The sequence below is a fragment of the Ruditapes philippinarum genome, unplaced genomic scaffold (genome assembly GCF_026571515.1).
Source record: "Ruditapes philippinarum isolate M1 unplaced genomic scaffold, ASM2657151v2 ctg590_1_1_1_1, whole genome shotgun sequence".
Classification (NCBI taxonomy): domain Eukaryota; kingdom Metazoa; phylum Mollusca; class Bivalvia; order Venerida; family Veneridae; genus Ruditapes; species Ruditapes philippinarum.
The window spans coordinates 1-12,122 of record NW_026858658.1 but is presented as its reverse complement, the minus strand read 5'-3'; the positions used below and the strand labels follow the sequence as shown (position 1 = coordinate 12,122).

The 12,122-nt window shown below is 30.5% G+C and overlaps 1 long non-coding RNA gene across 1 annotated transcript; it reads right to left on the bottom strand.

Moving 5' to 3' along the window:
• Positions 1 to 10,064: 10,064 nt before the first annotated feature.
• LOC132753872 (uncharacterized) lies at positions 10,065 to 12,024 on the bottom strand. The gene is made up of 4 exons (XR_009629024.1): positions 11,428 to 12,024; positions 11,103 to 11,235; positions 10,585 to 10,699; positions 10,065 to 10,222 (listed from the first exon to the last, which is right to left on the bottom strand). It is a non-coding gene; the product is annotated as an uncharacterized LOC132753872 (long non-coding RNA).
• Positions 12,025 to 12,122: the final 98 nt, after the last annotated feature.

The following is a 12,122-nucleotide window of genomic DNA, read 5'->3' as shown; positions in this document are numbered from 1 at the left end:
TTATTTGATTGTGTTGAAAATATAAAAAATGCTTAAACCGGTGTTAGGGGGTATAACAGATATTGTAATTTAGATTATCTCTCTTGAACAGACTCAATAAAACCGAGTCTGCATTTTTGAACTTTTGTTTTCATTGTTTTCCAGGGGTTAACTCTTTCAAAAAAATTTAGTATTTCAGGAAAAAGATCTGATTGCATTACATGTATATCGAATAAAAGTTATAAAAGAATTTTACGAATTTAGGTACGATATTATTTACAATGTACATTAAAACTCTAGAAATTGAGTGGTACAAAATTTACATCTTATGTACATCGCATACAGATAGTATTTCTTGAAGATAGATATATTTTGCTTTTTTGAAAATAGTTTAGATATTTATGGGAAATAGATTATAATTTGTTTGAATTTAACATATGCGTCTAAGTAAAGAAAAGAACAAAAACTTTTAATTGGCCGAGTTACTAGTTTTTAGCTTTCATCACCTATTCTTATATATACTAATATAATAATAGTATCATTTTCGTAAATCATTTGGACTTGACCATACAGCCTTTGAAACACTGTGAAATATTAACAAAGAGAATGATAAAAATGATTTATTGACTCTATTCGACACTGAACCTATTAAGTAAATCAATTACAACAACTATTTCTTTTAACGAACATTTTGTTTTACATGAATGCCCAAAATGATTTGCAAACCACCCAGAAACACCTGAAAGATCACACCGAAACGCCAGAAGATCACCTTAATAGATAAACAATAGATAACATTGGGGAAAGAATTGCACCTTGTTGCAAAAGTAAATATGCGAAAAGATGCTATCGTTGCCAGAGAAAAATAACTACATCTGTAAAGTAAGGAGTAATTAGTCGAAACATGTTATGTTGAATGTCTAATTGCTTGAATACGATATGCTTTCATCTCTATTTTCTCTAAAAAGAGGGTAAAAACAATTTTCTACGTATACATTCAGGCTTTAAATACAACGAAAATATAGAGATATTAGAAAAATACTAGAAAATTTAGAAATCTTCCCTATAAAATGTTACCACATATGTCAGAACCGCGTCTTAGATGTATATCTCAAACTTCGAGTAAACCAATTTTATATTTAAGTGACAGTATAAGTTTTACGGCATTATCATGTCTTACATGGTTTCCGGTACAGGAGACCCAATCATTATATTATTATATTCCCTGCGGTACGCTGTTAAAAAGTCTAAGAACAGAAGAGAATAGAGCAGAGTACAGCAAAATACTGGTGCCGGGCACTGGAACCCTTTCTCCTTGTCTATTTGAAAAAAAAAATATTATAAGATTTTTACTTAATTAAATATTTTTTAATCTAATTGAAAATGACAATCTCTAATATGTGTTTAATACTGATTCGCTTTAAATATACTGATCATATCTTATATATCAAAAGACCTGCCAATCATGGGATTTTTTAATTAATTTACAATAATACATAATCAACGTATGCGGTCTGTTATCAAACGAAAAATACAAAAGTAATATGACAGTCATATTTATTTAGGGATTCTTCTTTATCCTGTAGTCTTTCATTGGCTATTTTTAATTACCGATCACGTGACGCTCTCACGAGATTATGTGACTACAGAATCGCCATTTTGCGTCTTGAGTTTCCCGTCTTCAAAAGCTTTAGCTGATTGTTCGAACTGATTTGTTTGTTTATCTTTTGTGGCTCATACAAGACAAGAGATTTTTATCTGACTAAATAAGTTTTCTTTATGATCCTTGGTTATTGAAATTAGAAACGTGATCACAGGATGGTCGATAATAAATTTCGGTAATTACCGACTATTAACGGCTAATAGTGCTTCGGCAAAAAATTACGGACAAGAAACACAACGGCTGATCTTTTGAGAAAAATGCTCTGGTCTTTTGAAATTACTTTCAAGATCACGGGGGTATTTAGGATTAAGGGTCCTTATGTTCGACAAATTGTCTCTCATCACTGGACCTTATTAATAATTTGCTCTTTTTTCAATTACTATCCAAAGATAAGATGTGCTTAAAAAGAAGACTGGTTTCGAATTTCTTTCTTTTCTTCAGTTTTGTCTTTTTCCATTTCACCTGTCCATGTTTACTTTCACAAAATTATGACTGAATATTAAAGAAGGCAGTTAAGGCCAGTGGTACCTTGTCTTTGTTCAGTTCAGAATATTATTTAAATAGCATCTTGCCTTTTGAAGAATTTTATGGACATAATTTGGATAATACTGTTTTCTTTTGTTAGGAAAGTACGTTGCCTTTCATGCTTTGCACAAAATAAAAGGAAATAAAACAAAAAAAATACCATAAAGAAAAACATTACACAGCAAGCATTACCCTATTCAAAGAAATCAAAATAATAATACTTTCGGTCCATTGTTTTATTAAAATATTAACAGGGGGTGATCAAAAGTTAGGAAAAAACATCAATTAAAAGTTGTCGAAATTTATATTTTTTTAAGGAATTAAACGGTAACTTCAAAACTCGCTTCTACTTAGTAATTGTTAGATTAGACGATCATTTTATAATGCAATAGATCCTTGTTTTTCAATATGCCATTCATTAACGTCAATTAAATAAAATCTAAATTAGGGACAAGACAACTCCACTAGTAGAAGTATGTACTACCTGAATAAAACTGATGTGTTTGTATTGTAATGTACATGATGTAGAAGACGAGTATCATTTAGTTTAAATTTGTCTTTGTTTTACTTACAGCACAGGAACCTGAAATTCTATCCAAAACAAAAAAATAACGATTTAAAAAAAATCCCATACATATACTATAAAAAAACACAAGGAAGGCAACAACATTTCCCCACCCACCGCCACATTTACCAGGAATATTCGTAAAAACGCCGGGAATTTACTTCCGAGCACACTAAATCAATAAAGCACATTAAAATCTATCAGAAACACAACTTACTCTTATCAACTATCCAACTTTTACGCCAATTGAATGAATTTATCACTGCTCTTCTCCCATCGTCGGTTCCATTGCCAGTTCAAGCGATAAACTCCGTCATACCGTTATTGACCGGTCTTTGAAGATCCCGAAATTCTATCCAAAAAAATAAAAAAACGATTTAAGTAAAAATCCCATATATATAAAAGTAGTATTTAATATGGGATTTTTATTTAAATCGTTCTCTTTTTTTGTTTTGGGTAGAATTTCGGGATCTACAAAGACCGGTCAATAACGGTATGACGGAGTTTATCGCTTGAACTGGCAATGGAACCGACGATTAGAGAAGAGCAGTGATAAATTCATTCAATTGGCGTAAAAGTTGGATAGTTGATAAGAGTAAGTTGTGTTTCTGATAGATTTTAATGTGCTTTATTGATTTAGTGTGCTCGGAAGTAAATTCCAGGCGTTTTTACGAATATCCCTGGTAAATGTGGCGGTGGGTGGGGAAATGTTGTTGCCTTCCTTGTGTTTTTTTATAGTATATGTATGGGATTTTTTTAAAATCGTTATTTTTTTGTTTTGGATAGAAATTCAGGTTCCTGTGCTTACAGACATATGGACCGAAATGATGTCATTGCAATTTTATGTCTGATATACAGTCTCTGTTTAGGACTTTAACAGAATTGATAGCAAAAATTACATCGATCACAACGACTACGAAACGACAACATCAAAACCGACAACAACCCCACACAACTTCCAGCATCACTGTCACCAACAAAAACAACAAAAGCCAAATATTAACAAAATTTGGAGACAAACAAAACAAAACAAAAAACAGTACAATAAAAAAAAGCCATCATATTTTTACTAGTTATCATTCTTTTGACCAATAAACCAATTTTTCAACAAAACTTTTTAAAAAATACCTACATGTCTGTATAAATGTACTCTATACTTTCATATCTGTGAAAACGTTGTAGGTAGAATGAGCGTTCTTTCATCGCTGAACCTTGATAAACGGTGTCATATTTTGCACGGCTGTAAACTATATACTGCATCGTAAAACCGCTTGTACATTTACGGTTGTGAAAAGAAGTAAGATAATAAATTTGCCGTAATTGTAGAAAATTGACAAAAAAAGTGAAACAGCCGAACATATCTGATATGGCAATCATAAAATATCATCTGAGTGAAAAATTGGGCAGTTACCTGCATACGCTTATTGTTAGAGTGACTTTTGTGGTGTGCAATTAAGGAAGAAAATTGAATTTTTGATATATTTAAGTACCCCCTTTTTATATTGTACAAGTCTCGGACAATCAGACGTACTGAACTTATAGTCTCCGATTTACTGTTTATTTGACTGATTTAAGAGTGTTGAATGTACCGTTTTCCGGTTTATGGGAATTTTCATGTTTTAAGGTAGACTATAAAATGGTTGGTAGAGATCGGCAGCGTTGAATATTCGGTATTTGCGTGAAAAACGCCACCAATTACGGTTAATTAAACGGCTAGTGAAGAACAGTTACGGATTCTAAACTGTCTTTGAACAGAAAAAAATAGATATATGTTAGAAAAGAACAACAAACTGTATTACTTTTTAAAATCCATCTAGCCCTATAAAACTACTTTTTTAACACATTTTCAACAGAAAGGTCCAAAACTATGATACAAGCATCTTATATACGCTAAAATCTTTATTCAAATGTTATAAAACTCATATTGTCCCTTATTAAAAAAAGGAATATTTATTCGTTACTGAGGTATATTGTGCCATTTTACCATTTGTATTTCACCTAGAAGTACATAGCTGTATACTTGTCTTTATTTGTTGAAAATCGGCATAAGCGGTCGGGCAGTTAAGGTCGTTGAGTTCGAGCTACTTTTGATTTAAAGTCTACCAGGTCATTAAAATATTATTTTATAGCACATTCTTTTACACAACAAGTTTCACATCATAATGATAGTAATGTTAAAATCCAATAAACTGGACTAATATTAAATGGCAAACTTACTTTTTTAAACCAAGAGTGGAAAAATGTATATCTATTTTTTTCCAAGGTTAAGAAATGACATTGAATATTCTGTCAGCTTAGAATCCGCCCACCTTAAAGTGGCTAAAGACAGCAGTTGCATGTCTTTAAAAACCAAGACTTAAGTGGGTGGTTAAAAACTTGAACATTCATGGGGTATCCTATATTTGCTGTCATTTAAAACGACACCGACAAAAAGGACACATTTGATAAAAAACATTTAAACTGAATTAAAGTGAGCTGAAGAAATCAATTTACTCGGGAGATAATTTCAGCTTGTTATTCATAACGTAAAAGAAATGAAAAATATGTGATGTCAAGTAAATATTATTTTGAATATTCTTTTAATGAAACGCACTAGAATCATCGGTGAAGATCTCATTTTATACAAAGGTATTTGAAGATTGAGAAGCAGTTATTAAAATTTATAAAGATACTTGAAAATTGTTGTATTATTATAAGAAATGAAAACAGTTTTTTCAGCGATGTAGTTATATTGACACACTGGCGTTTGTCGTGTATTTTTCACATTTATCATTGTGTTGATATTTTTGATAAAAAAGTCAAAGTAGGCAGCCCGTTTAAAAAGTTTGTTTCAAGTAACACCACTCTTCAATGAGTAGACCAGTCGGTCTAAGTTCAAATCTTCGCCTGGACTTATTAAAGTTTCTGTGGAAATGAAATCCTGTCTTCTTTTCGCTTTCCTTATTCCCATCTAGATGAATTTCTTACCCTGTTTTACCCTTGCTAATGTGGACATACGTGTAATAGAAAAAAACAAAGAAAAAAAATGTAAAAAATTAGAACTGTTAAAATTGTACATGTATAAGCCATGCTATTAAGAAGCGCATTAGAGCATGATGTTTTCCAAAGAGCGTAAGAGCATTGTGAATACTTAAGAGCATTAGAGCACTGTGAATTAAAAATAGCAAAAGAGCAATATAAATTCCACAGTACATAGTAGCAATTCGTATAATAAAGAGCTTTAAAGCAATGTGAATAATGAAGAGCATTAAGGTAATGTAAAAAATAAAGAGAATGAGAGCAACACAGATACTAAATATCATTAGAGCATAGTGAATACTAAAGAGCATTATAGCGAAGTGTATACTCAAGAGCCATAGAGCATTATGTATACTTAAAAGCATTAGAGCAATTTGAATACATAAGAGCATTAGGGCAATGTGGATACTAAAGAACGCCAGAACATTGTGAATAATATAGCTCATTAGGGCAACCCGAATACTTAAGATCATTAGAGCATTGTGATTCCAAAACAGCATTAGAGCATAATGAAGATTAAAGAGAGCATATGAACATTATGAATATTAAACAACAAGATAATCGTGAATACTAACCATAATAAAATCTTTGTGAATACTAAAGAGCATAAAAGCAATGGTGAATACTAAAGAGCATTAGAGCATAATGAATCCAAAAGTGCATTAGAGCATTATGAATCCAAAAGAGCATTAGAGCATAATGAATCCAAAAGAGTATAAGAGCATAATGAATCCAAGAGAGCATTAGAGCATAATGAATCCAAAAAGCATACGAGCATAATGAATCCAAAAGAGGATTAGAGCATAATGAATCAAAAAGAGCATTAGAGCATAATAAATCCAAAAGAGCATTATAGCATAATAAATCCAAAAGAGCATTAGAGCATAATGAAAACTAAAGAGTATTAGGGCATTGTATGTACGGAAGAGCATCTGAGCAATGTAAATACTTAAGAGCATATGAGCATTGTGTATACTTAAAAGCATTAGGGCATTATTAATACTTAAAAGCCAAAGATCGTTGTGTTTACTTAAGAGCATTAGTTCATTGTGTATACTTAAGACCATTAGAGCATTGTGTATACTAAAGAGCATTGGAACATTGTGAACATAAAAGAAAATCATTAGAGCGATGTGACTACTTGAGAGCATTTAGGGCAGTGAACACTGAAAAGCATTAGAACAATGTAAATACTAATGAGATTTGATCTTTTTGTATACTATAAAGCATTACAGCAATATCAATATGCAAGAGCATTTGATCATTTTGTATACTTAATAGCATTAGAACATTATGTATTCTTAAGATCATTGTGAAAATTAAATTTCAGAAGAGCATTGTGAATGAAAAAAATCATAAGAGCGATATGATTACTTAAGAGCATTAGATCATTTTGTATACTAAAGCGCAATAAAGCAATGTTAATAATAAAAAGCATTAGAGCATAGTGAAAACTAAAGAGCATGAGAGCATTGTGAAAACAAAAGAGCATTAGAGCAATTAAAGCATTACGAAACTTTCGAATATGAAAAGATAACAAAAATGAAAACACGGATATCTTTTTAGTAATCTCTTTAGTAATCGTGTGCAAGGCATTGACGCACATGGAAGTTCTTCAAGTATATTGCACTCTTTAGTCAGTAATAGAATAAACCAAATAAAGTTAATATTTATTTTCTGCCTTTTTACAGGATATCTGGTATCCGTTACAAATTTGAAGGCTTTTATAAAAAAATATAGAGTTCAAAGAGGGTTAAACTGAATTTATTCAAACCCGTACTTCATTTAACTGATAATTTACTTAAACCTAAAAAATGGAGAATAATCGAGTGTGCAGAATCATGTTTCGTTTAATAGTTCTTGTTTAGTATTATTTAGCTGACAACCGACAGAATATATTCGTTTGATTTGCTAATGATAGACCGAAAGAAAATCTTAGGCATCGGATTTCAAAAAGGCAAATGCAAACACATTATTTACAAACGACGAAAATTGATGAAAAACTTTGGTAGAAATGTTTTATTAAAACGGGTAAAAAGTTCGCACATGCAAAGTTGATAACACGTGGCATTTGTTATGAAAATAGAAACAAAAGTTAGTTGATGGGAAAAATGTAGACATGTGTGAATAATGATGATGATAATGATGATGATGATGATGATGATGATGAGGATTATTATTATAATTATTATTATTATTATAATTATTATTATCATTATCATTATCATTATTATTATTATTATTATTATTATTATTATTATTATTATTATTATTAAAAGTAAAATTGACAAATTCATTTCTATTTAAAAACAATCTAAAACAAAAACTTGTTATTTCATGTTGATAACTTCCATCCAATATATTTGTAACTGGAACGTGAGTTATAAAAATGATTTAAATGCACCGTCCAGTGCCTAAGCCCCCTTTCGCAACCCATTCTCGGGGTAAAGAAACAATATTACATGTATAATAAATCAGAATCAAAGTGGATATATTGGCTTAGTAGCGTATAAGGGAAGTAACTCGAATAAGTGAAATTTCTAAGCTAACAGAAGTTACAGTTCCTGCTTAAATTTTATTGTTACCAACAAACATACAATTTGGTACTTACACTGAATTCACAAATGACTGTTTTATTTGTATATAAACCCTCTTTGTGATAATGACATATGCATAACGTAATCGATACCTTTAAATAGAATAAAACTTATTTATAAGTTTCTATGAAGTTCGAGAAAGTATTGAGTGTGATCCAAGTTACAATTTGACTAACACATGATACAAAACACCAGTACCACCACCACCACCACCACAAACAACAACAACAAGTAATACAACAACACCAACAGCGGCAGCACCAGAAACAGCAGCAACACCGCCTCAATCATCCCCACTACAACAACAAGAACAACAACAACAATATTATATGTTTTATTACTGAATAGCTAGTTGGTAATTTTTCCTCTATCTAGGTTTGTTTTATTTGTCGCTTTATTTAACGACAATTCTTGTATTGAATTCAGTTACAGGAGCTAATTTAGTTATAATAAAATCAAATTTCAAGTTTTCAAGTTTTATTATCAAACTAGACCCATAAAGTGTCAAAATATTACAAATATTCAATATATCACAAGACCTTCAATAAATAAAGACGATACATGACAATAAAAAGATACCAAAAGATACTAAACAGTAATTTTCAACACTATTCTTTGTGTAAAAACACAGACAATTTGACTAGTGCTGAAACATGGAACATCTTTTTAAATTAACGGGTAATTATTTCGACGGTTAGTTCTAAAATGTAATGGAACTCATCACCTGCATTTTTTGACAGAGATGGCAGTATTTCTAATTACTATCTTAATCTGTATTTAAATAGGAAATTCATGATTACTATATTCATTATTATCATGTCTGTTATTTTATCTCCGGTATTTGTCTTTATTCAAGGGTTGGGATTCCTTGCCTAACTGTATTCCTTATCAAATCATTCACGTAGTACCCATGCGGCATTTCTCTAAATATTTTAATGGCAATTTTAAATGGATATTGCATTTTTTTTTAAATTTAGGTGCCCATATACAGAGTTGTGGTCTGATAATAATTTTGTATATATGTGTGATATTTATATGTATGCTTGTTCTGCTCTTCATTCAATGGAGGAATAAAAGATATACGTACGACTTGTAAAGTTGTATGAATATTTCTTTGTTTATATAAGTAAAAGTTTTAACTTTTAATCCTAAAAGTCTTGTCTTCATACGCTTGGATTTCATGGATTTCATAACTTGACTCTTTCATAAAAGGTCACAGGGTACATTTGCCTAATTAAGTATAATGAAGGCTACACCTGTAACGTCATTTCATTTTCGATTTTTCTAAATACGTGGACCACAGGACATACGCTGTCGGAAATCAGTAAAATAGAGTTTGTAAAACAACTCAACTCAACTTGATTTTAGTAAATGAAAGCCTCCGGTCCAAAATACACATCAATATAGACCTTTTTAAGTCCGTTGCTATGAAAAATTGACTGGAAGTAGTATTGTCTCGCGCATGCGCAATCTGTGTAGGGCAAAAAAGCATCGCCCTACAAAGAAATGTAGTAGAAGTTCATAGAAAATTCCAAACGTAAACGCATTTTTTTCAAGTTCAATATTTTTCCAGTACTGGTGTATGGTATATAGCTGATATGTAAAAAACTCTGATGAGAATATTTAGGGGGGGCACCTCTTTTTTAGACCCCCCGCCTTGTTTGGGCCGGGGTGTTTTAGGCTATGCATGTTTGAAATTAACAATAAAAATGCAAAATAAATTGAAGACATGAATTTTATTTCATTCTCTTATATGTACATCTCATTCCAACATCTTATGCTTTTTCACAATGTCTGGAGATTTTTTTTGTGTGAATTTTTATTTCTTTGTCACTAATACATAGTCTACAATGCTAACTGTCCGTTGATTTCAGCCTGAAAACAAAATAAAAATCATTGAAAATATAAAATGAAAAAAAAAAATATATGTAAATCATTTAACAATTTAAATCTATCTGTGATGAAATAAATCCAGTGTTTTATATTATCACAAAATGAATAAGATTAAAGAATGTAAAATGGACTGACATTGAGTCAAAGTATAAAACAATAAAATGCACATAACAGATAAAACTTATGAAATTTATCTGCATTTCAAATAAATTGACATGTTAACATCATGTTGATGTAAAATAGTGAAATTTAATATAACTTACCCCCAAGGAAAAACAAAAAGGTTGAGATATAAACATGATGTTAATGATCTTAAATTCTCATATTAACTGAAAACAACTTACCATAATTGATATGTGACAATAAGCTATGCACATCAATGGAGCATCTGTGACCTCTTGAATGAAAACAAGGCAACACTTTAATGCTCAGCTATGTGAATGTGACTTGGAACAAGGTCTGAAAAAAATATAAGATTCTGACTACTTTATTTCAAACATTTAATCAAAAATTTTGAAGAAAAACAGCAGTACTTCAGATTTTTTGTCTCAATGGACATGGATATTTGCTTCAAAACTCATAAAACAGTATAGAAATGAACTAAAAGTAAAAGATGGTATGCATTTTTATTTGATTTAAGAAAAAATGTGTTCTTTAGCAAATAAAAAAGACAAAATAGGATTGCGGAATAGTTTGTTTTACCATATTTGCTCCTGAAAATGACTTTTCTTACACAGGCCAGATTATTTGTCACTCAGAGAACACATTTTTCTTACCATTCAGTGATTTCATTGATAAACATCATGTGTATGTCAAATTGGATGATGTAATTTCAGTATGGGGAGAAAAATGCATAACTTACCATAGCCATCAAATACTTTTGGATAAAATAGCAGCACAAAGAGAATATTTGTTATTGACATCAGTTGTACATTTGTCATGAGGTCTGGTCCATTGTAAAAAAATCCACTCTTAATACTACATAAGATTCCAATCTGAAAAAGAAAATATTGAAATTAAATGTTAAGTGTGTCTTTGTACTATGTCTTATAATTTTGAAAATCACCTACAATTTTATCTTAGCATGTTCAAACACATACAAATTTCATTTTCCAGAGTGAATATGTCAAGTTAAGCAAATAAATGACAAAATACTTATCAATTTATTTGAAAAAAAAGAATTTTACCTGATTACTGTGTTGTATTTATTCTTTTCACTGCACATGACTTGATTTTTTTCCAGCCACTGATGTTTTTCAATTGTGCATCTTAGTTAATGCCATTTTTTGGCCATGATTCTGAAAATAGTTTAAGCAATTTGATGTTAATTCAGTCATGATGTAAGAAATAAAGGAGACAAAATGCATATACACTGACATGGGGTATAAAAAGAAACAATTACATCAAAAACAAATGCCATATGGCATCAAAAACACAATTTGTGAGAAATTTTGAGATATGTACCTGTATTAATTATTCAAACTTGTATTGAAATTTGCTGTCTGTTTCATGAAAAAGCATGCAAATTAAAATAAATAGAAGAGCTACTTGATGCTGTCATTGAAAAAGATTAATCTGTCCTGTGCTTCAAGTCAGTATGCTAGTTACAGGGTGTGTTTTGCTTTGAATACTTGCAAATTTCTGTTTGAAATAAATATTCATATATTTTCATTCATGACAGACCTGTATTTCTGATAATTCAGTGTTTTACTCTATTTTTACACACAAATGATCAGAGATATGCTCATTTTGTATTCATAAACAACTCTACAGTAGTGATAAAAGCAGTAAGAACACTTCAATGAGTAGAGTCAGTATTAAATTTATCTATACTGTACAGCTGCTGTTTTTCTACAGACAAATTCATTTCTGATCAAATTTT